This window comes from Heteronotia binoei, chromosome 2 (genome assembly GCF_032191835.1).
Source record: "Heteronotia binoei isolate CCM8104 ecotype False Entrance Well chromosome 2, APGP_CSIRO_Hbin_v1, whole genome shotgun sequence".
Classification (NCBI taxonomy): domain Eukaryota; kingdom Metazoa; phylum Chordata; class Lepidosauria; order Squamata; family Gekkonidae; genus Heteronotia; species Heteronotia binoei.
This window is the reverse complement of record NC_083224.1, coordinates 79,207,517-79,231,273: the sequence shown is the minus strand read 5'-3', so window position 1 is coordinate 79,231,273 and position 23,757 is coordinate 79,207,517. Positions and strand designations below refer to the sequence as shown.

Here is a 23,757-nt window from a genome sequence, read left to right as displayed (position 1 = left end):
CAGTCATCCACCCCACTAATAAATACTAACAATAAGGTAAAGTAAAACTAATAATCCAGTGAACCAATAATATCTTAACTCATCAATGCATAATCAGTCAACTATAAATAAATCCAAATTAATCAGCTGCAAAACATTTCAAAGCAATCCTATTTGACAAATAAATAATCCAATTAATTAATCAGGAGAAAGTTGATCCAATTAATTAATGGGGAGACACTGCGGTAGGGGTAAACTAATAAGCAGAGACTGGTGTACTATATGCCAATTTTCCACCTATATATGGACAAAACACTCCTTTGACTCCTGGGAGGGTTTTGAAATAAAGAGGCTGAATGTTGGAAAGTGTTAGTCAAGACGTTGCTCTTTAGTAATCCAAAGTATACATGCTGCAGATGGTTGAGGTACTGTTTTCCTTCTTTTTGTTATCCTACTATGCATTTGGCGTCTGAATTTCTGAAGTTCGGCGGCCTGGTGGGCAGTAACGCGGTGGGCGGAAAGAAATCAGCAGATACTCCCCATTCTTTTTCTTCAAAGCATCGGTGTTTAATAATTGCCTGCAGCATCCACGCAAGCCGTCCCCTACATCCCATGCGCCGCATTCCTCGCTAGGACTCAATAGATTTCCGCCGAGTTTTCCCCCTCCCGTTTTTTGCAGGGGAGGGTCGTGCAAGAGCAAACGCTTGCGGTGATCTCGACGAGCTTTCATCTCCCGTACTCCCCCTTAAAAAGAATAAGTCGGCAGGACTGTGCCTGTCAAATGCGAAACCACCTTAAGAGAGTCCCTCCTCCTTTCCAGGAGGAGGGAGGGGGAGTTTGGCAGGGCTAGTCAGTGGCGTTGCCATGACAAGCATTTTCTTAAGCTCTCGCTGCTCAGAGCAGGAGGGACTCAACTTGTAAAAGACTGGATTTGAAAAAAAGTGGTACGGGAGAAGGGGGGCGAATCTCGGAAGGACCCACGTTTCGGCAGATGATTACTTTCTAGCTGCACAGAGTTTTTAAGAAACCCCCGAATCGTACAGGATAAGCGATCTTTTTTTGGGTTTCCCCCCCGCTCTCTGCTTGTTCTAAACTTCGGGGAGATCGAAAGCGAAGGGCGTGCAGGATCAGAAATCTAGGAGCTCCGAGGCTTCCCTCCCTCCCAGTCCTCCTCCCTCCCATGGAAGTCCAGGGGGCTTTCCCAGTCTGTGGAAGACTGGGTTACTGGAGGAGGTGGAAAAGCAGCAAGAGCAGCCGCAGTATATGAATTACCTCCGTAGTGCAAAGCCCTTGCTTTGCTCGCTTGATTTTCTCCACGTTGTGCTTTGCGCAGAGAGAGCAGCGCCAACCAAACTCAAGCCGCAAACTTGGAGCGGCGGGGCTGGTGGTCCTGTTAGTCCGTCAGTCTGGAAGAACCCATCGTGTCTTCCGAGCTCCCGCTGGAGAGGCAAAAGTAAGCCGGTTTTCCTATCGTGATTACATGTCCCTTCGCCGCCGTTCTTCCTTTCCAGGGCAGGACACCTCTTTCTCAGGGCCTGGCGCTGTGGGACTCCCCTCCCCTCCCCCCCCCCGGCTGAAGAATAAGCAGGGAACGGAAAAATGTTGCAGACATATTTTCCGTGCTTGTTTCTTGTGCTAATTTGATGAGAGCAAACTTGAGTAAAAGGCAGATTTGGGTGGGGTAAACTGGAGACGAGTCTCTGAATCCGGGCGACCGAAAGATATTTTTGTGCCCGGTTTCTCTTTTGCTCGCAAAAAAGCAGCTCTAAGAAGGGAAGTGCTTCAGAGCTTTTGCTTTCTCCCCTCCCCACACACCTATAATTAGCCGTGGAAAATTCAGGGAGTTCCCTGCGTCCAGTTGAAATGATTTTTTTAAAAAGAATGTTTGTCTTAAGAGGAGAAATGTATACACTGGGTGGCTGGGCTGTGTAGTCGAATGTCTGCTTTCCCTCCCTCTCCCCTCCCCTCCCGGTTTTGTTTTGGTAACGTTGTCTACAACAGTAATGCGACTGTTTTGTGGGGGTTTTGTGGTATTGTTTATAACTTATCCATGATGTGAGATTAGATTTTAAAATGTTTTTCTCCCCTGCTTTTCGTCACATAAAAGAATACTGGGTGGGAGTGTAGCATGTCCTTGTAGGTTTATCTTCCTGGATTGCCGTTTTAGCACTACAACCCCAATATTACAACACTTCTCTATTAGCAAAGGTGGTTGGAGGAGGAGAGCCGAATTCCTAGGCGAGTAGGCTTGCCAGTGAGTGGGGATGGATTTGTAAAGCGGAACGGAGGTGGCTAGGCGGGGTGGTGGGGGGGGGGGGGAGGGCTGGAGTCTCCAAAGCTGCTGCTCCGGCTAGTAAGTAGTAAAGCGCGCAAGGCTAAGGCGTGTGCATCTTGATTGGGCTGTTTGCGGGCACCGCGGTTTCAAGGACAGCACATAGCGCATCACGGATCCCATTTCGAGTTAGGGCCTCTGTGTGGTGTTCAGCCCGATTATTTTCTTTTTTAAAGGGGCGGGTGTGCTCGAGTGTTTAGCGTGCTGTCTCCAACCTCTTGGGCTTTAGCACAGTAACCTGATTATTTCCCGGTCGGGAGCACAATACTGGGTCTGTGTGTCACCCAGGACCGTTTCGACGTTAAATTTGAAAAGGGGAAGCTCAGTCGCTCCCTCCCCACCTCCTGTCGCAGCAGGGTCTCCTTTTTTGAGCTGACAAATAAACCGTTGGCTGCCAGACGGACAGATGCAGAAGAGGGAGGAAGCTTGAGACATGCCAGCTAATCGGTCGCCTCCAAGGGGCGCGGCAGGATGGGGAAAGTAAGCCCGCCTGCCCGCCCTCCCATCTCCTCCCCACCGAGGCCTTGCTCGCGGTACGCCCTAGACTGAAGACAGAGGGAAGGAAAAAAGCTCTGCACTGTTGGGCAACGTGAGAAGCGGGGCGTGCAGAGGAATGCTGTGCAACTGCAGCGATCGGCCAGCGAGGGAGGGGGCTTCTCACCCGGGGTGGGAATGGGGAGTGAGACTCCTCGCCTTATAGCGCCGGTTGGCCAAAGGTGGTAGAATGAGATCCTGGCGAGACACTCTCGGTTCAGAAGGGCAAAAGTGGCCATGTCTGGGGCACTGGGAGCAAACTGGGGCAGTGTCCATATACCCTCAAGCAGGTGTGAAGAAAAAAGTAGAAGAGAGGCCATGTCTATGTAACTTGTTCTGCTGCTAATGTGCATCCCTGAGTGGAATCTCTTCTCCACACCACCCATCCCTGTCTCCTGTTTCTCCCACCTTGCTACTGTGTCAGCATCCTTCTACTTCACATTGTGAAGTAGTGACCCCCCCCTTTAATAATCCCAGTATAGTATCCACTGGAAGGCAACAGAGTGAGTATCATGTCTTGCCACACCACTCTTGTTTTGCCTGTGAAGAAGTAAGCAGTCTTGACAGAAGAGGGAAATAAGGAAGGCAAAAGAGAATTGTCAGTATTTGGTCCCTGACATTTTGATTCTGTTACATATGGATTGTATGGGGCCCAGAGAAGTGAAGGAGCCACATAACTCTTTTGCTGATTTATCTGTCAAGGTTTGCTTTATTTCCCCCCAACATACTTCATCATTTTCTCAAATATTGATGAGAGGAGGAGGGCTCTGCAGTAGCGAGCTACAATTTGAGGTATCTTGAAATTTCCCCAAAGCAAAGATGTGCAAACTGTGTCTCAAGAGGCTATTTTCCACCCACCAGTCAGAGCTTTGTTTGTATATCCTCCAGCAGAGAGCCCCTCCTTAGGATGGGCAGAACCCCTGCAGTCTGACACTGTTGGTGATCAGGGCTGCCAAATGGCTGTATATCTGCAGCAGATGGAAGCACCCCCACTTCTCCCCCCTCACCTTAGCTTTAAGGCAATCCTCTCAGGTTGGGAGAATGCACAACCTGATTTGGGGGAATTTCCATCTGCTAGTCAGTTGCTGCTGGGGAGGGGACACTGTGGGTAAGGTACCTTTCCTGCTTCTCTCTTAAATGTCTACTTGCTTCTGCAGTCATAACGTTTTTTTTCTCCCCACCCCCTGCACACACTCTAAATTGTAGTGCCTATGGGTCAATATGGCTGCATGTTGGGTTTCCCATATTTCAGCTATGTCTGCCTTTATGAAGCCTAGAGAAAAGAGAGGATCTCCCCAACATGATTTCATTCAGTAATAGGGGTATAAAAGACACCTTTCCTCTCTGAAGTGCTGAAGAGGAGTTTGTAGTGATCTCTATTTAGCCTGCTATTAGTGCTGCTAACCATTAACTGTTGCTTCAAATAAAGCAGTTTCAATAGGACTCCCTGTACTGGGAGGATAGAAAGCTGAAAGTAGTAAGAAGTGTGCGTACAGAGCTGTCTTCATACAAAGTCTCTTCCATGGTTGTTAGGTTGGCCTTGAGTGATAGTGACTCCCCAGAGATCTTCCCTTGCCTTGTTGCCAGAGGAGAGCGCTTTTAACTGGAGTTTCCAGGGATTGAATAAGGAGCTCACACACAGAGTAGGCAGCTGAATTGTGTGTCACTGAGGTTATGGCCCCTCCTGTTAATCTTTTGCAAAGTCTGGGTGGGGCAGGGCTGGAAAGCTATCACAGGCCAGAATAGGGGTGTGCAGATCAAAGAGGAAAGCCTGAAGAATTAAACTGACAGAGCCAAGTAAGAACTGATAGACTGGGACAGTTGAATAGTTTCGTTGCATTTAGGACTTGGAAGTATCTTGATGTTATGGGTATGAAGATTTGGTTTGTTGATTTCTTGCCAGTAGGATTTTGCTATGTTTTTAGTAAGTTTGCATATGTGGAATATAAGAAGAGCCCTGCTGGACCAGATGAGTGGTCCATTTGGTCTAGCATTCTGTCTCACACAGTTGCCCTGGAGGATTAACAAACAGGACACAGAGGCCAAGATCTCCCCTGATTGTGCCTACAAACAGCTAGGTATCACACTAAAGGGCTGGAAAGGGGAAAGGGAATGCATAGCTGAGCTCCCTCACTTTGAAATCAGAGCATTCCTTGGGTTGGTTGTGAATGGAATATCCATATGGACTCCCTGCCTGCAGTCACCCTGCAGTTCATTTTTAAAGCTGGAATAAATTAGGTTTTTATTTGTTCCAGCTCTAGAATGCAAGATTGTGTAAAAACTCCCAAAAATGCAGGGGCATGCTGTATTCAATGTGGGAGAAATTCCCTTGTGGAAACTGCCAAGGGTTCCAACCCCCATCTTTTTCAGAGGGGGGTGCTGTTTTCAAAACTCTGCATCCAAATCATTTATGCTACTTAAATCCTAGAGTGGTATTTTAGAATTACATTACATCCATGGGGGCTTTTAGGCTGAGATATAACTTGCCTAAAGCTAGCTGTTGTGATTCTTAGCTGAGCAGGGATTTGAACCCAGAGTTTACATATTCCTGTTCAACTCTGTAGCCACCATACTAGATTTAATGCAGGATGTTCGGGTACAGTTAAATAAATTCAGGGGTATTTCTGGAAGAAACTGCAATGCCGCAACAAGGAATCTCGAAGATAACTTCTGCACAACACAAAAGGAGAAAACAAAATGTGCGAAATGAATTATTTGTGACTATAAATAATCTGGAGTGGTATGTTGAACATGGATTTACAAAGGCAGGTAGTTCTCATGATTTTAAAGTTTATAAACACCCCCTCCCCCCAAAAAAATCTGTTGGATAGAGCTCTCCAGTCAACATTTAAAGTATTTGAACAGGTAGGCCAACCCAAAGCTTGGAGAGCAGTGGCTGTGCTATCATTTGAGAGCAGGGTCCATAAACAGGTTGCAGACGTTTAGTTTGGCCTTCTTGCTGCATTGCTTCAGCCTGCAATTTGGCCTCTTTGGTACTACAGTTGCAGCTTGCAACTGTAATAAATTCTGTGCTGCTAATGTTACTGTGAGAAACCAGTTCTCTGCCTGGCTAGCGGTTATGAGAACATAAGAACCCCACTGGATCAGACTAGTGGCCCATCTAGTCCAGCATCCTGTCTCACACAGTGGCCAACCAGTTCCTCTGGAGGTCCAGCAACAGGGCATGTTGTCTCCTGGCTCTGTCATTACCTCTGAATATGGTTTAGTCATTACCTCTGGAGGTTTAGTCATTACCTCTGAATATGGAGGTTCCCTTTGGTCGCCATGGCTAGTAGACTTTGATAGGCTGATCCTCTATGAATCTGTCTAATCCCCTTCTAAAGCTGTTTGTTTCTATTACCATTGCTACATCCTGTGACAGCAAATTTAGTTTTCAGACTTTTTCTGTTTTGTTGACTGATTTTTAAATAGAACCTAAACCATGAACCAACCTCTTTCTATCTGTTTCAACAGTAGCCTTCTATTCAGCTTATTTATTTTGTTAAAAAAAAATTCTACACAACTTACACTGAATAAAACTTAGTTGGTCTTAAAGGTGCTACTGGATTCCAGCTTTGTCCTGTTGCTTCAGAACAACATGGCTGCCCACCTGGATCTATCTGATTTGGTCATGTTTGTTATTTATAGTCCACCTTTCTCACTTCAAACTCAAGGCAGATTACATAATGCAATGTAGGCTTTTAACAAACAGTGTAATAGAATGAGAAGATCAGAAATGTGAAACAAGACATAACTATTAAACATGACATGTTGAACTATCCAAGAGGTGGTATTATGTAATTAGGAGTACAATGCAGTGAGAGCAGGATAAAAATCAAAGGCAATACATATTAGTAGTATAGTCAGCAGTCCCATTCCCTCTGTCTCTCTGGAACCATTATGTTATGGTGCAGCTCTATTCCTCTACAAAAATACCCTCCTGGGCAGTTCTGTTTTGCAGAAAGCCAAAACTGTGAGAGCCTGCCTGACTTCTTTAGGCAAGTGATTCAGTAGGATGGGGTCAACTACAGATGATGCATGCATACAGGCAGTTGTTGATCTTTCCTATTTAGAGGATGGCACCTGTAGAAGCCCTTTACAGATGACTGGATTTGTGATGGAAGGGCATAGGAGGAGAAGCAGTCCTGCAGATATGAAGGTCCAAGGCCATGGAGAGCTTTGTATATAATTGCTAGTGCCTAGAATTGAGCCTGGTAACTAATGGGAAGCCAGGTGAATGACCGCAGGAGGAGTGTAATATGCATGCACAACCTAGCTCCTGGTAATAACTGAACTGGAGCACTCTACACTAACCAGACTTTCTAATTTGTTTTTAAGAGAAGACCTATAGAAGGCACATTATAGTCTTGATGTTATCATGGCTTGGATCTAGGTGGCCAGATTAGTCAATCGAAGGTAGAGCTGAAGAAAGTATTTGTTTTACAACTGCATTAATTTGTTTCTCCAGTAGTAATGCTGGGTCCAGTGTAATCTTTATTCTTTTAACCGAGTCAGCAAGTATCAGCTGAACCTGATCAAATGTGAGAAGCACAGTGTTCTTATGGACTTTAGACTTCCCAGCTAGCATTATCTTCATCTTGTCAGGGTTTTATATCTAATTCAGAAGTACTCTTTGAGGAGAAAGCTACTGCATCTTTTCCTTCCTAGGGTTCCACTATCTTTATTGATCTTTTATCTTTATTTTAATTGTATCTTTATTGTCAGTGTTGAATCTTGACAAATTAGTTACATTGGCTCAGCCTTCAGTTCAGTGCGCTACATCAGGCAATTCTTGCCATTAGCTCACCTTTTCACTTTTCTTTCTGCCTCTCTCTGTAGAGAAGTATAAACGGTGGCTGCTCATCCCAGAGGTTTTTTTTGGTGGTGGTGCCAATGCTTTGGAATGGGTTCTTAGTTGAACTAAGAGTTGCACTGATTGGATAAAATGGACATATCCAACATGCTCAAATGTCTGTTTACAAGGTACCCACATTCCTGAACTTTGGTTTAGCCATGGGGGAACATATATTTGCTTGTCCATACTGAAGAATGGTGCTGGATCTGGAACTGTTTCAAGGTGAAAGTCTCACTTTTGTAATACAGTTCTTCAACAGGGTTTTTTTTGTTGAACTAAAGCTGGATTCTTCTTTCTAGAACTGAAAAGACCCAGATTGTTTCTTTCGCAGAACAGTGTGATCGTGTATTTTGGGGAGTTTGCAAATATGGGAGGTTAGCAAATATGAGGAAGGCTGTCCATACTTAATGCTGTCCATACTTAAATGCCATCTTAAATGCTGCTTGAACAAAACATCATTTTTTTAGCAAAGCATCCAATGTGGTGGCAAATAGATGAAGAGAGACTGGTACCTGCTTGGCTTCTGGGCCTTGCATATGACTGTGAGGTCATTTCGGTGTGAGGTTGACAATGAAATATAGAGCTCTCTGTGCTAAGTTAGGCTCCCAGATGGGACAATAGTGTTAACTTCAATAAAATGCATAATTTCGTGGCTTTGAAGACAGAGTCTCTCTGCATCTTCCACATTTACTGTTTTTGGTGGTGTGGGTTTGATATTTTTGTAGTATGTATATGTGTGTGTGTCTGCGTGCAAGTGTGTGTGTGCACTTGGAAGTCATGGGACCTCAGTGACTGACCCTTACTGGGGGCCTGGGGGATATTCAGAGAGGTGGCTAAATAAAGCCTGCCTCTGGCTCTGGTATTCCAATGCTGTCTGCCATCCAGGTACTTGCCAGAGTCAACTCTGCTTAGCTTCTGAGATCTGATGAGATCGAGCTTGCCTGGGCTATTCTAGTCAGGGCTTCCACTTGTTTATTGTTGATTGTATTCTACCAGCACCTTAACTGACTCTTTGGCCCTGGACAAATTCCAAAGTGCAAGTCCCAGTTCTACAGAAATTGCAGGCTAAGTATTAAAAAATAAGGACATTTAAAAAGGGGGGGGGGCCTTATCTTATACCTGCAAAATTTAAACAAATGGAGACTTCATTATTATTTCTAGCATGCTGTTCACATGCCAAGTAATTTACAGTTGCTACTGTTTGTCCTCAAATTGATTCTCTAAATTAGTTCAACAGTAGCATCATTTTTGTTGATAGTGGCTTCAAGATTAGTGAGGAGAACCTGCTACGATTTGAAAGGGGAGATGGGATTCCAGTACCAAGGCCTTCACATTAATTACCAGGCCACACTAGATCTTGAATTAAGGCAGAGGGCAACTTTAGGTATCCTGACAGATGGCAGTCACAAAATGGCTGCTGCATCATATTTGCATGCTGACAAATGGCTGCCACAAAATGGCTGCTGTATTTACATTTGTAGGTACAAAATGGTTGCCCCAGCTTGCTTTCAGTCACATGGTAAAAATCCTTGTACTGTGGTGGCAACTTCTGCCAAAGTAACATTTTTAGAAATCTGCACAGCCAATCAAAAAGCCTTGCTGTATAAAAGCCCCACCTGACCCTGCCAGCTTTCTAAAAACACCAAGCAGGTGCCAAAAAAAGTGTTAGTGGGTACAATGGTGCTGGAGACCTCGGAATTAAGACATATTATCAAAACTACTGCCTTTATCTTAACTGTTTCACATTCCAGTATCTGTTCTATGTTATAGACACAATAGTCTTGCAGTGCTGATGTAACTTTACGGTTTGTATGGCACTCTGGGGCAGTGGATAATTGCTTCAGGTATTAGTCCATCCTAAACAAGAGTCACTTCAGGGTTTAGTAAAGTAGCTGAAAATCAAAGGGATTAAGCATCTTTCATTTTCAGTCTATTCTGAAAAATGGGTTGATTAACAGTGCCATTTACTATAATTACAGTGGCATTCTGTGTTCATCAAATAGGATGCATCAACATTGTTGCCTTCCTTGTAGCCTTCAGCTGCTCTTTAAAGCAACTGAATACTGGGTGTGGAAGATGTGTGGATGTAGACACTTCATTGGTGCCCTTTTTTAAGATGGTCAGTGGATGACCTGTGGTGCAATCCTAAATAGAGTAGGAAGGGTGTAAATCCACTGAAGTATAATTCTGTTTACATCTCTTCCTGATTGCACCTCTTCCTGATTGCATTGCTGGTTTCTGTGCCATAAATCAGGGGTCCCCAACCCCCGTACTGTAGACCAGTTCTGGTCTGTAGCCTGTTTGTAACTGGGCTGCACAGGAGGTAAGAAATAAATAGTATTTATTTAAATATTTATTTCTATAATTTATTTCTGATAATAGAAATAGTGCACAATTGCATCATTCTGAAACAAATCCCCCCCTCATCCATGGAAAAAGTGTCTTCCATGAAACCGGTGCCTGGTGCCAAAAAGGTTGGGGTCCGCTGCCGTATATAACCTTTGAGTGGCCTTGCTGTGGTAGTATCAATCTTTGGAGTTGATTAGAGCATTAGTGCTGCATGTTTTCCCCTCAAGGCTATTGTCTCCTTTAGGGAGCCGTTTAGATTGGGTTAAATATCCCTTCCCCCCAATGTCACAGCTCTGATCAAAGTCAGAGCCCCCTGTGGCTAAATTACAGTGTAAACAAAACAGGGCCAGTTATGGATCTTACACACTGTTTGTTCGGCCTCTAGTCCAGGAGCACTGCAATGTGAGATTCACCCCCCCCCCCCCTTCAGTGGTTCTCAGCAGAGTTTGCCAGCTCATGACACAGCCTGCTGAGATGCTCCAGCTTTCCATATATCACTTCTTTGATTGGTTTTGATGGAGCTTTAATGGATGATTCGCCTCTGGAGAGTTACAGTAATATGTTATCTTTACATTACTTCTATTTCTCTGGCAAGCCTACTGAAATGCAGTCATCTCTTAAGTAGATGGTAGAACTTTCTTGGCAAGGTAGGAGAGGAAAGTCAGTTGTGGCTCAGTTTTTTAGTTACCTAACATTCATTTCACAGTGAGGAGGTGCTTAGACTTTCCCCCCATTAGCAAATGCTGAGCAGTCTTTGTTGTAAGACATAATATCAATATGTTTGCAAATCATCTCTTAAGCACCAGAGTTCCATAAACTTGAAGTCTAAGGCTGAAATCATTGGGTTCTTTTCCTCCTTGCTCTCTGCTCAATTGTTTGCAGTGGTGGGAATTTACCACGTGTTGCTAGCCATTATGAGCTCTGGAGTGACAGAACTTCTTGGGTGATGTATTAACCTAGTTGTGATATTCTCCCTCATACCCCCCAAGATTAATAGCATAGCGTTTGTGTGCTTGAATTGGGGAGGATGTTGTTGAAAGCAGAGGAGCAGAATGTAGGTGAGAATAACCCAGTAAAAGGGCAGCCTGCTGTGTTGCTTAAATTGAGAAAAAGAAAAGGAATGTATTACATCTGCAGTATGGCTGACTGTGGTCTTTGGGTTGCTTCCACTGTAACGCTTTTTTTTCTTTTTTTTTTAAAGAAGCACTTGTGAAGAACATGTTTGAGTGCAAAGGCCATGTAGACTTTGCATTCTGGCTTTTTCATGTTTTGTTTTCTTGTGTAGGGAAGAAAGTATTCCTGAACTGGTCCTTACATTAAAGCCTTTCCAGGGACTAATCAGAATTTGTCACAGAGAAGCATACTGGCTGCAGACAGTAATGTTAAGAAAAAGGAAGACCTGTACAAGAAGTCAGGCTTTGGGTATCTGCTGTTGTTAGAGTAGACCTTGTTGGCATTGGACTGAAGAAATGTTGAACTGTTAGGAACAGGAAGAACTGCCAGACTAGCTCAAGCCCTTGATTTATTAAGTATTCTCTCCCTGACAATGACAAAGAGTTACCATCCCAGAAGAAGGCTGAGGACATGTGTGGAATAATCTGCATTTTTATGGTTTAATCCTTAATGCTTCCTAATAGACTTGAATAAACCTTAAAGTGGGAGATTATCTCCCTGCATCTCACAAGGGTTATCTTTTGTAAGGCTGGACATTTTTCCCTGTCCTCTCTCAGCCATATTTGGCCACCCAAACCTTTTTTGCGCAAACCTTTTTTGCGGGTGATGTATTGATTTGGTAGAGATGCTGTGTTCCAGCTGGTCATGGGAGTTGGCTTTTCTGGCATCCCCTGCTAAGGCTGAACTAATAAAACATCTGACTTTGATGGTGTTTTAATTAGCTACTTTTGGCTTTATGCTAAAGGACAATAAAGTTTCCATTGGTTTATAATCCTTTCTATTTTTTCTTATTTTTTTCTGCAGCATAGAGGTGTTGTAGGTGGAGGCAGAAACAGTACAGTCTAATCTTTCATGGGCATAATGAAGAAAAGATTGCAGAACTAGTAATAATAATATTGATAATTAATGATAGAATTATTAATAACAATGTTATTGATATTAATACTATTTGAATAATTAGTAATATTGATGCTTCATTTTCTGGGCGAGGATGTTACTGTCTTGGGTTGGCACAAACAATGTATCATAGCAGTGGGCATCTATATAATCCGTTTTTATAAATGGGCAAGAAAGGGAGTGCTGATTGACTAGGGAATATCTGGAAGATCAGTGGGTAACTTTGGTACAAAGTAAGGGCCATGAGAATGTGAATGTTTTCAGCTTTCCAATCCCCCCACTTTTTGTGGTATGTTTGGTAACATTGTGCAAGCCTTCTAATTTATCTGTATTGCCTTTTCCACGTTATGAGGGCTTCCACATTAGATTGGGAATCAGGCTGATTCTGTGAAAGAGAACAATTGCAAGGCTATTATACTGACTTCTTTTGAGGTTAAAAAGCATAAAGTACTTCTGATGCTCAACAGACATTAATCTATGTCAAAAAGCAGTCATGTAGCCAGGGCTTTTTTTTCCTGGAAAAATAGATGCTGGAACTCTTTCAAGAGGGAAATGAAGGAGAAACACACAGGCGCTGCTCATGAACTTTTAAACATTATTTTGAGAATTTTGTTTTCACAAAGAGGTTCTGGAACTCCATTTTGCCACGTTCCCCCAGGGGAAAAAAAAAGCGCTGGACGTAGCACTGAGATATATCTGATCTTTCACGTTAGCTGATACCAAACATTTTAAAGTCTATTTCAGGGGTGGCCAAATTCCACAAATATTGTGTGGCTCTTGAAGCCCCCACCACCCTATTGGCTGCCTTGGATAAGGCATTTGTCTCTTTAAATCACTTCTCCAAGTCAAGCCAGCTGGCAACTTGGAGTATGAATTTAATTTGCTTTCTTTACCCCCCTCCTTCTCTCCCTCCTCTGACATTCATATCTTACAGCTGTCAATCATCTGATTTTTATTCTGTCTTGCTCTTATGTTAAGCAACTTTGGCCACCCCTGGTCTATTTAATGGGTCTTGTTTCCAAGAAAGGGTTCTTAGGATTGTTAGGTAGATTACTTGTTTAGTAATCTAGAGTGAGTAAGAATTACTTGCAAGGGCAAGCTAGGGAAGCTGTACACTAGAAAAAAAGATATGCTGAATTCAAAATGATATCCTTAATAAATACTAGTTTTTATTAAATACTGCTATAACGTACCACAAATGACTAGCATATTAGGCATATAGGCTAGTAAAAATATTTGTGAGCTATCACAGTTGCAGGAGGAACATAAGTGATGCACAGTGCCTTGAACATAGTTGTGATTGATGTATTAGATGGGCATATTGGAGGTCATTGATCAAAGTTGTGAGACCCTTATATAGCCTGAGTGTGTCTTCAAGAATGAAGGCACAGTCTTCCAGGTGAGCTGTCACCACATTAATGCTGTAATTGAAATTTGTGGGCCAGCAAATAGAATCTTGTATTCCTGAAGTCTTGAACTCTCCATGCGGTCCCTAGCTGTGACACTGAATTATTGCAGCACATGGTAAAGTCACATCACTTTATCACTGGGTCTCAAGATGCACTCTGTTTTTGCCCATCTCAGCCTTTATCTCTGTATATTGTAAATTCTTCAAAGCAGGGATTGCTTTTCATTTGATATATGCACACTGTAGTATAACAAGCCATTAATTAGAAATTTATGTATTTTACAGCTGTGTACTCAACCACACTGTGTTTAACAAATTGCTGCACTTCAGAAAGGAGGGAAAGCTTTATTTGTTCTGAGGATTAATCCCTGCTATCATGTGGTATAATAGGGTGGAGATGAAAATAGCATCTGCTTGCTGGGTTGCACTTGGCCAGTCTCACCTATTTACTCAGAGTAAGGAGAATCTCTTCCTGAGCAAGCAGCTTTCCAGAACATGGTGTCTCTACACAAATCCATTGAGAATGGGCAGGGTAGCAGAATTGGTTTGTGGAACTGAGATGGGTATGTTGTACTTGTATGCCAAGGTGTTTCAGAGGCCATAATATATTTTAATAGTATACTGATAAGTGGCTCAAGGGCTGCTGTCAAGCATGCGGGTTCAATGATACAAAGACTACGTTTATTGATAGACCGATACTTTGGCCAGAGCCATTACTTGAGAAGAATGAAACTGATACACAACTTTTAAGACTCACTTCAAAGGGATTCCAACGGGAGGGGGAAGCAGGGGAGCGTTCACACATAGAATATCAAAACTACATACATTCCCAGGGCGTTAGCGTATGCATTCGACCTTGCAATGCCCAGATGGCTCATCCTCCTGGAGGAGAATTCATGGGAAGGTGCTGATTGCTTTGTTCCCTCTAATTAAGCAGTCATAAAGCGGGAGGAAAGCCAGGAAAGAATAATAAACTAACAACATTTGGTTCTCTGGGATCTTTCCCAGGTCTGCTTCTAGTCAGGCCCTAAACCCATCAGTTATTGATCAGAATTAGCCATGCTTGACAGCTGCAAGGTGTGCTTCTGCCTGTGTCTGAGGTAAGTGTAGGGTGGCCAGACCGTCCCGGTCTCCCGGGACATTCCCGGATCTGGCCACCCAATCCCGGATCCCGGGCTCCCTATACCGGGACCATTAAAGGTCCCGGTTTAGGCAGCCCAGGAGCCGGTGGGCCGCGGGCGCGGGCGGGGAAGGCGGGGAGTGAGGGAGGGAGCGTCCCTGCGCCTGCGCAGGGCCCCTGCGCACGCGCAGGGACGCTCCCTCCCTCACTCCCCGCCTTCCCCGCCCGCGCGCGGGGCCGGCAGCGGTGGGGGAGGCCTCTCCGCGGCCTCCGCTGGTCGCTGGGGGCCTTCCAGAGTGTCTGGAAGGCCCCCAGCGACCAGCGGAGGCCGCGGGGAGGCCGCGGAGCACCCGGCGCTGGTCCGGGAAGGCCTTCCAGAGCCTCTGGAAGGCCTTCCCGGACCAGCGCCGGCCAGCGAAGGCCTCCCCGCGGCCTCCGCTGGTCGCTGGGGGCCTTCCAGAGTGTCTGGAAGGCCCCCAGCGACCAGCGGAGGCCGCGGGGAGGCCGCGGAGCACCCGGCGCTGGTCCGGGAAGGCCTTCCAGAGCCTCTGGAAGGCCTTCCCGGGCCAGCGCCGGCCAGCGAAGGCCTCCCCGCGGCCTCCGCTGGTCGCTGGGGGCCTTCCAGAGTGTCTGGAAGGCCCCCAGCGACCAGCGGAGGCCGCGGGGAGGCCGCGGAGCACCCGGCGCTGGTCCGGGAAGGCCTTCCAGAGCCTCTGGAAGGCCTTCCCGGGCCAGCGCCGGCCAGCGAAGGCCTCCCCGCGGCCTCCGCTGGTCGCTGGGGGCCTTCCAGAGTGTCTGGAAGGCCCCCAGCGACCAGCGGAGGCCGCGGGGAGGCCGCGGAGCACCCGGCGCTGGTCCGGGAAGGCCTTCCAGAGCCTCTGGAAGGCCTTCCCGGACCAGCGCCGGCCAGCGAAGGCCTCCCCGCGGCCTCCGCTGGTCGCTGGGGGCCTTCCAGAGTGTCTGGAAGGCCCCCAGCGACCAGCGGAGGCCGCGGGGAGGCCGCGGAGCACCCGGCGCTGGTCCGGGAAGGCCTTCCAGAGCCTCTGGAAGGCCTTCCCGGGCCAGCGCCGGCCAGCGAAGGCCTCCCCGCGGCCTCCGCTGGTCGCTGGGGGCCTTCCAGAGTGTCTGGAAGGCCCCCAGCGACCAGCGGAGGCCGCGGGGAGGCCGCGGAGCACCCGGCGCTGGTCCGGGAAGGCCTTCCAGAGCCTCTGGAAGGCCTTCCCGGGCCAGCGCCGGCCAGCGAAGGCCTCCCCGCGGCCTCCGCTGGTCGCTGGGGGCCTTCCAGAGTGTCTGGAAGGCCCCCAGCGACCAGCGGAGGCCGCGGGGAGGCCGCGGAGCACCCGGCGCTGGTCCGGGAAGGCCTTCCAGAGCCTCTGGAAGGCCTTCCCGGACCAGCGCCGGCCAGCGAAGGCCTCCCCGCGGCCTCCGCTGGTCGCTGGGGGCCTTCCAGAGTGTCTGGAAGGCCCCCAGCGACCAGCGGAGGCCGCGGGGAGGCCGCGGAGCACCCGGCGCTGGTCCGGGAAGGCCTTCCAGAGGCTCTGGAAGGCCTTCCCGGGCCAGCGCCGGCCAAGGAAGGCCTCTCCGACGCCTCCCTGGCCTCGCCGCCGCCCCCGCCGCTGGACTCGCCGCCGCCGGACCCGCCGCCGCCGCCCGACCCGCCGCCGACGCCCGACTCGCCGCCGACCGCCACCGCAGGTAAGGGGGCCGAAAGCGGGGGGGGGCGGCCTTCCTTTCTTCCCTCCCTCTTCCCTTCTTTCCTTTCTTCCTCCCTTCCTTCCCTCCCTTCCTTCCCTCCCTCCCTTCCCTCCCTCCCTCCTCCCTTCCTTCCTTTCTTTCTTCCTTCCTTCCCTCCCTCCCTTCCTTCCTTCCTTCCTTCCTTCCTTCCTTCCTTCCTTCCTTCCTTCCTTCCTTCCTTCCTTCCTTCCTTCCTCCCTTCCCTTCCCTTCCCTCCTCCCTTCCCTCCTCCCTTCCCTCCTCCCTTCCCTCCTCCCTTCCTCCCCTCCCTCCTCCCCTCCCTCCTCCCTCCCTTCCTTTCTTTCTTCCTTCCCTCCCTTCCCTCCCTCCCTCCCTTCCTTCCTTCCTTCCTTCCTTCCTTCCTTCCTTCCTTCCTTCCTTCCTTCCTTCCTTCCTTCCTTCCTTCCTTCCTTCCTTCCTTCCTTCCTTCCCTTCCCTTCCCTTCCCTTCCCTCCTCCCTTCCCTCCTCCCTTCCTTCCCTCCTTATGTTCTTATGTGGCGCAGAGTGTTGGACTGGAGGGGCCACTGGCCTGATGCAACAGGGCTTCTCTTATGTGACACAGAGTGTTGGACTGGATGGGCCACTGGCCTGATCCAACAGGGCTTCTGTTATGTTCTTATGTGACGCAGAGTGTTGGACTGGATGGGCGCAGAGTGTTGGACTGGCCTGATCCAACAGGTCTTCTGTTATGTTCTTATGTGACGCAGAGTGTTGGACTGGATGGGCCACTGGCCTGATCCAACAGGGCTTCTGTTATGTTCTTATGTGACGCAGAGTGTTGGACTGGATGGGCCACTGGCCTGATCCAACAGGGCTTCTCTTATGTTCTTATGTGACGCAGAGTGTTGGACTGGATGGGCCACTGGCCTGATCCAACAGGGCTTCTGTTATGTTCTTATGTGACGCAGAGTGTTGGACTGGATGGGCCACTGGCCTGATCCAACAGGGCTTCTGTTATGTTCTTATGTGACGCAGAGTGTTGGACTGGATGGGCCACTGGCCTGATCCAACAGGGCTTCTCTTATGTTCTTATGTGACGCAGAGTGTTGGACTGGATGGGCCACTGGCCTGATCCAACAGGGCTTCTCTTATGTTCTTATGTGACGCAGAGTGTTGGACTGGATGGGCCACTGGCCTGATCCAACAGGGCTTCTGTTATGTTCTTATGTGACAATACTGACTTTGGTGGACCCAAGCACTGATTCAGTGTAAGGGAGCTTTGTGTTTGTGACTGGAGTGGACAATACTGACTTTGGTGGACCCAAGCACTGATTCAGTGTAAGGGAGCTTTGTGTTTGTGTCTTCTGGTGCAATTTTGTTCTCAGATCCTGTATTTACTTCATCAGTATATGGGATAAGGCACTTTCTCAACTGTGCTGCATAATGCAGCCTATTTATTTTGTCCTGTTGGCTCTGTTGGCTCTATCTGCGCCACCTTCATCACTTTCGGGGTGTGGATCCCACAGTGGGGTGGGCTCCCGACTCCCTCTGCCGGCTGTTTCTGATAGCCCTGCGCCCCCTCTTTCATTTGATATGTGTCCCGTGCGGGTGCCACCCTCCTGCCGGGAGATGCCGCAAAATGAGCCCCCTTGAGGCTTATGGCGGCAGGGCTCGGGGGAAGCAAGCTAGACTGCTGTTCTTTTGAGGGGTTATAGAGTGTTTCGAGCCCCTCCCTGTGGCATCGGTCCCATCGTTGTGGGACCCAGGGGGCCGGCGCAGCGGCCCGCTGAAGCAGCCTGTCAGTCACTTCCGCATCTCGACCTGTGTTATTAGTGACAGGCTGCTTCGGCAGGCTGCTGCGCCGGCCCCCTGGGTCCCACGACGATGGGACCAATGCCACAGGGAGGGGCTCGAAACACTCTATAACCCCTCAAAAGAACAGCAGTCTAGCTTGCTTCCCCCGAGCCCTGCCGCCATAAGCCTCAAGGGGGCTCATTTTGCGGCATCTCCCGGCAGGAGGGTGGCACCCGCACGGGACACATATCAAATGAAAGAGGGGGCGCAGGGCTATCAGAAACAGCCGGCGGAGGGAGTCGGGAGCCCACCCCACTGGGGGATCCACACCCCGAAAGTGATGAAGGTGGCGCAGATAGAGCCAACAGAGCCAACAGGACAAAATAAATAGGCTGCATTATGCAGCACAGTTGAGAAAGTGCCTTATCCCATATACTGATGAAGTATATACAGGATTTGAGAACAAAATTGTTTCCGGCGGTGATATTTGGGGGATTTTTGGGGACGTCACAGGAAGTGCTGTGAAGTCACTTCCTGTTTCCGGCAGTGGCATTTGGGGGAAATGATGCCATTTGGGGGAAATGATGTCACAGGAAGTGATGTCACTTCCTGCTTCCGGCAGGTGGCGCGGGGGAAATGATGTCACAGGAAGTGATGTCACTTCCCGTTTCCGGCAGGTGGCGCGGGGGAAATGATGTCACAGGAAGTGATGTCACTTCCTGTTTCCGGCGGTGGTATGACGTCGCCGGAAGTGACGTCGCCGGAAGTGACGTCACTTCCTGTTTCCGGCGGTGCGCACGCTTCGCGCGCGCGCACTCCTGCCTCCCCCCCCCCCAAGGTGTCCCTGGCTGGCCTTCAGACATTATGGCCACCCTAGGTAAGTGAGAAGTGGAGACTTGATCTTACCTTCAGTAGGGTTCTCTTCACATGTTTGTCATGGGTGCTGCTTTCTCATGTTGGATGATCCCATACACTGCAAGTAGGGGAGTTATGTATAAGTGAAATGTTTTAGTGTATGTATAAGTATATGTTTTGTTAGCTGCCTTGGTGGCCCTTGTTGGTCAAAAAGATGGGATATAAATTTTGTAAATAAGTAAATAAATTACTGCATGGAAAGGGGTTTCTCTATCTGTTTATGCCTCCCCCCCCGATGATGATTGAGTTGTAAACACTTGTGCAATTGGGTGAGCCCAAGTAGTAGTGCAATACATACTCATGTTTCAGTAGTATGAGGTCACATTATAGGAAAACTGCTGTATGTGCATGTAAAGGGGATCTAAAAACTGATCCTTTGTGGCTGTATCCAGATTAACTCATAACCATGTGAAGTTGTCTTATACCGAATCAGACCTTTGATCCATCAAAGTCAGTAATGTCTACTGACTGGTAGCAGCTCTCCAGGATTTCAGGTAGAGCTCTTTCAGATCACCTACTGCCTGATCCTTTCAGCTGGAGATGCCAGGGATTGAACTTGAGCCCTTCTGCATGCTAAAGCAGATATTCTACTATTGAGCCATAGTCCTTCATTATGGCTATATAACTTCATTATAAGTATTATAACATTATAACCCTTCATTATAACTAGATAACTTTCTCCTGTCTCAAATAATACCATTTCTCTTTGTGTTCTTTTCCTGGTTATTTTTGTTTTGTTTTTTAGTCAGAGCTCAGACACAGGATGAACAGCCCATACCAATTCCACTAGTCTTATCAGAACCATCTTTCTGAGTGGCTGTATTCCACCCCCCCCCCCCTGCCTATGATGCTTGGTCTGTGAAAATGGTGACATTTGCAGCATGTTTAGTTGGCAGCTGAGCGAGAACAACTGTCAGGAATGATAAAAAGCTTTTTTGAATACTAAATCTATGAAATGCCTTTATACCCCACTTTATTTTTTTTCTTGCCATTTGTCATTCTTCTAAAGAGAGATTGCGACGGATTTTTCATTTGGTATAAAATAATGTGCCTTTTCTTGGCTCTGTCAAGGTTGAGTTTATGTGATCTAACCTCCTTGGTGATAAGATGAGTGCAGTGTGTGTTCTGCTTCAGGTTCTCTATATAACTCAGTACTGATTTGCTTAACTGTTAGTGTTTGTTATATAGATCATTAGGGTCTATTGTGCTTTGGTGCTGTGCAGAGTTATTGGGGGGGATATGTTACAAGCAGCAGATCTAATGAAATAACATAAGAAGGGAGAATTCTTCTCTCTGTTTTACCTGTGGAGTATTTGAAAGGCTGGCCAGATGACCTTCCCAAAGTCTGAGGAACTCACTGGTTCATGAATCTTAGATGTCTGACTTACGATGGCATAGCAGAGCCAAGCAGTTCTTTGTTGTCAGTCTTTTTGCATAAGTAGGCAAAATTAAGTATTATGGGAAGGCTCCAACTCAGTGGTAGAGCACATGTTTGGCATGTGGAAGATCCCTGGCACTTTCGCAGCAAGATTTGCATGGGTCCCTGGAGAGTCACTGCTGATCAGACTAGATAATACTGAACTATATGGGCATATGGATTGATATGGTATAGCACAGGAGTGGCCAGACTGTGGCTCAGAAGCCACATGTGGCTCTTTCACACATATTGTGTGGCTCTCAAAGCCCTCACCACTCTGTTAACTGGCTTGGAGAAGGCATTAGTCTCTTTAAATCACTTTTCCAAGTCAAGCCAGCTGAGAGGTTGGAGAATGCATTTAAAGTTGCTTTCTTTCCACCTCTTCCTGCCCTCATCTATTTTCCTCCCTCCCTTGTGACTCTCAAACATCTAGCATTCATGTCTTGTGGCTCTCAAACACCTGATGTTTATTCTATGTGGCTCTTAGATTAAGCAAGTTTGGCCACCATTGGTATAGCAGCCTCATAGATGTTGTTCCTGCATGGGTCAGGGGCTTGTTCACAACATCATTTATCTTGGAACAACCTTTGTACTTAGTATGCTTAGTTTATACCAGCCATGGTATCAAAGCCTGTGGAGAAATGCATTGTCTCTTGGAGGGCTGGCATGTGACAAAGCCTCCCCTGTGTGTGTTTTACCTTTTTTTCTATCTCTAGTCAGAGGAGAAGGCCCATTCACTGGCACATCAGCTCACCTTCATACAGATGCTAATGAATTTACATAAAGGAATGGTCAGTCTCACCCCTTCTTCTGGCAGGAAATAGAGAGTTGGGGATGTCACATCTACGGAGGCTTGATGAAATAACTCTTTGGAGACAACAGGAAAAGAAGACTTGACCTGGGCTGATTGGGGTCAAGGGGGAGGAGACACAGATTTGTTAAAACCACCTTGCAAGGGAAAGATGATCTCTCCTCTCCTTGGGATGCTGAGCTGAACAGACCTCTTGTCTGAGGTTGGAAACAGGCCTCTATTTTGGACCATGTGGTTGGCCTAGAGAGCTGGATTGATCCACAAGGTAATGAATACTCACAGTAACTTTCTAAAGCTAAAGAGCCTGTCCTAGTTCAACATCTGTTAGAGCTCATATAGCTGAGGACGGAGGATTTTTGTTTTACTGATTTCTTTTGTTCTTCCTTCATTCTGGCACTGGGATAAAAATATGCTTGTAAAAATTTTCTTTTTAATAGGTACTTTAAACTTTTGATTCTGGAAGTGGTTCTCTGTACCCATTAGACCCCCACTGTTTCAGACACACTGCTTCAAAGGGGAGCCCCAGGAGGGGAGGAAGGCAAGCAGTTGGTGACTGGCTATTCCCCCAGGGGCACATAAGGTATTATTATGTCCTTTTGGTAGCCAGGCACTTGGCTAGTGGGGAACATTTAGACAAGGCCTCAAAGCTTGGAAGGGGGAGCCCTGATCCTCCCAGTGGGAAACCCCTATGCTGAATGGGTGGTGGCGGCAGCTACTGGGAGAGAGAAAGGAAAAGCTCCTCCAGGGGACTTGGGAACACAAATGAAAGCAAGGCAGAAATGGGGCCTGCAGGCTAGAGGAGGCATGTTTTGCCACAAAATTCATCATAAAATGTTGGGAGATTTTGTTGGAAGGTTCCACCATCTCTTGTAATCTAAGGCTCCTGTAATAGAAGCAGCTGCTTCCAAGTGGACTTCAGCTGTAGTGATGTCAGATTTCCAGATATTTTAAATCCTGGAAAAAATGTTTTTGTTAAATATAAAGGAGTCGGGGCCAGGAGAGTGAATTACATGATATTTGCTTTCTTAAACTTACTTTATAATTTCAGCCATATAAAGTGCATCATTTATAACTTGGTATATAAATTGTACTGTTTGGTATATTTATGAAATTTGAATGTATGTCTTAGTTTTCTTCAAGCAACATTTTGACAGTAATTAATCCTTGAAAAAGAGAGCTGCACACTGCTGCATCCTATGTTGCTTTAGTACATGTTTGTTGGTTTTTGCCATATGAGCGATAGAAAAAAATGAAAGCTGAAAATAGAACAAATTTTGTAGTAAACAAGTGTGTGTGAGACTTGGATAGGAACAGTCTCCTACAATCATATATATATATATATATATATATATATATATATATATATATATATATATATATATATATATATATAATGATAACCATGCCCCTGATGGAGGGGAGGGGGAAGGGCAGATTAGCCCCTGCCTCGCAAGGACTGCCAGCTGCCTACCTTGCAAGGAACAAGGCTACCACCAGCCTGTAGTGTCAGCTGCACACCCCTCCCTCATACAGGACTGGGGCTGCTAGCTCATATGCCCTCCTGCCACAGGGCTGCCCTGTGAGAGGCAGGTCTCACCTCACTTGGGGCTGGGTGACCCTGGCTGGGAGTTGAGCAGCTCCCCAAGCCATTAGCTTACCTGTACTGGCCTTAATGACCAGTCTGCTTTTGCCTTTTTAATATTGAACTCTTCAGGAGTATATTATCACACACATTATAGCATATCAATTGTAGACAAAACTGATCACATTTAAACAATAAACATCTTTGGAAATTGTTACTATGTCTACACTGTGCACAGTAGTTATTGTTACCTAAGGCTGTGGATTCTTACCTGCAATTTTTCATACTGCATATTTTGAATGACTAAAGCCTTGTCTTAAGGTAGGAACTTTTTCTCCTCAGCAATCTCCAAAATTTGTAATTTCCCTCTAGATCTTCCTTCACATCTCTACACCTGTGTTCATCTGAAGTATCTCCTGTTCCAAAGGGTGGATGAAAGCTGGGATCAGTTTTTTATTTTGGGGTAAAGATGCTATATGGTTCATTTTCCATTGTGAGAAGGATTGCTTCCTAAGCTTGCTAAGCCCAGAGGTACAAGGGAATTTGGGTCTGTGGCCAAGCCAAGTGGGCATAACTGTTATGCATCTGCCTGGAACGAACTTATCTCTTAGGAGAATCCTGAAACTCCTTCATTTGTTTTTGCTTTTTTCTGTTTCATTCGAGCCCCTTTGGATTTTATCCACTTGAGAAGCAAAATTTCCTAAGAATCAAGAAGCATGAACCAGGAAGCACATCAGAGGAAGTTGCCTTTGGTGATCAGTGGTTTCCGCATTCAAGTGGTGAATCAGAGGCTGAAATGTGCTGAAAGAGACCACAGCCCCTGCATACTTAGGGCTAGACTAGACGTGATATAGTGGTCCTGAGGGTATTATTTGCCCTATTTTGGAGCTGCATATATAGTTTTCACTGCATGCAT

General features: G+C 46.8%; 1 protein-coding gene across 5 annotated transcripts in view; it reads left to right on the top strand.

The window, feature by feature from the left end:
• The first annotated feature begins 865 nt into the window (after positions 1-865).
• Positions 866-23,757, top strand: part of ATP2B4 (ATPase plasma membrane Ca2+ transporting 4) — a 245,815-nt gene continuing 222,923 nt past the window's right edge. For all 5 annotated transcript variants that reach the window (XM_060231399.1, XM_060231401.1, XM_060231398.1 and 2 more), the window contains exon 1: positions 866-1,432. The gene's annotated coding sequence lies outside the window, so the exon portion shown is untranslated. The remainder of the gene's footprint in view (positions 1,433-23,757) is intronic.